Raw genomic sequence first — 1,391 nt, 5'->3', positions numbered from 1 at the left:
AATTTTATCTTACAAAACACCAAAAAAAAAAAAAAAAAATATATATCTCACTTCAAATATTTATCAAAATATTAATCAAAAATAATTTTTGATTAAAAAATATTAATCAAAAAAATATTTATCAAAATATTTATCAAAATATTAATCAAAAATAAATTTGCAACAATTCTTTCAGGTATTCAATATCAACATCACGCAGAATCGGAAAGTAATGATCTCGTGATATTTTATAATGATCAATATACGATTTAAAGTGGAGAACATGTTGCATCGACAATAAGATACGCGCTTGGCAACACGATTGACAGACGACACCGTCGCTCGTTTATTAAATATCGATACACGCTGGGTTATTCACTCGACAAAAATTTTTAAACAACGTGGAACAGTTGATTAGAATCGCACGAGCCCTTCGTTCAACATCACCTTAACCTGTCACCAAAGTATCCTGGACCCCCCTGTGATTCTTCGATCGTATCCTAACCTATCACAGTCAGTTTCAAAAACTGTTGTTTCAACATCTCGATTTAACAAATTTTCGAATGTTAAAATTCTTACTGGATTGATCTTAGTAAATAAATAAAAAATATCGAGACAAGATTAAATCGATCAATTAACGAATTAAACTATTCTGGATCTTATAAATGTATTTAAATATTAAAAAAATTCTCATTAGATTGAATCTAATTTCCAAATTTTCTAATTCTGATTCAATTAATTTTTCTCGTTTAAAAGTATCGAAAATCGATTAGTAAATTTATTAAAATAGAAATAAAATCTTCAATTTTAGAATTCAAATTTAGAATTGATTCTAATTCAAGAAAGAATTCTTCCAGATCTAAATAGATACCTCTTTGTTTAAAATTTTCGAAATTTTCTATATATACAATCTTTCTAATTCTAATTTAACCTTCCTAGATCGAGATAATCGTCTAAAAAAAAATTTCTAATACTAGAAATAATTTCTTAAAAAAAAACTTACTTTTATCTCGATCAAAATAAAAATAATAACCCATTCAAATTTTCAGATTCGATGAATTCTCCTTGATATCTCATTGACAGACTTTTAAATTGTTAGAGAGAGAGAGAGAGAGAGAAAAAAAAACATGCAGAACAAAGATTCAACAATATAAAAATCAAAATGAAAATGAAAATTGGAAAATGTATACTCACGCGAAGTAACCCTTGCCTTCTGCTCCCAGCAACATCTCCTCCTAGTTAAAAAGCTGCACCAAACGGGAAAGGAAACGGATCACCAACGGATCACTCGGAAAGATTATCGAAGAGAAATCACACGCGTGAATAACCGATTTTTAAACACGAATCGCAATCATCTCACTTGAGCGAAAGAAACGAAACGAGGAGAAGGGGGGGAATGGCGGATGGAGAGA

General features: G+C 29.4%; 1 protein-coding gene across 7 annotated transcripts in view; it reads right to left on the bottom strand.

Moving 5' to 3' along the window:
• Window positions 1–1,391, bottom strand: part of LOC102676002 (probable G-protein coupled receptor CG31760) — a 24,692-nt gene extending 23,301 nt beyond the window's left edge. For all 7 annotated transcript variants that reach the window (XM_006616771.2, XM_006616772.2, XM_006616773.2 and 4 more), the window contains exon 1: window positions 1,174–1,391. The gene's annotated coding sequence lies outside the window, so the exon portion shown is untranslated. The remainder of the gene's footprint in view (window positions 1–1,173) is intronic.

This window comes from Apis dorsata, unplaced genomic scaffold (assembly GCF_000469605.1).
Source record: "Apis dorsata unplaced genomic scaffold, Apis dorsata 1.3 scaffold_270, whole genome shotgun sequence".
NCBI classification, from domain to species: Eukaryota; Metazoa; Arthropoda; class Insecta; order Hymenoptera; family Apidae; genus Apis; species Apis dorsata.
Note: the sequence above shows the minus strand (reverse complement) of the source record. Positions and strands in the feature narration are given on the sequence as shown.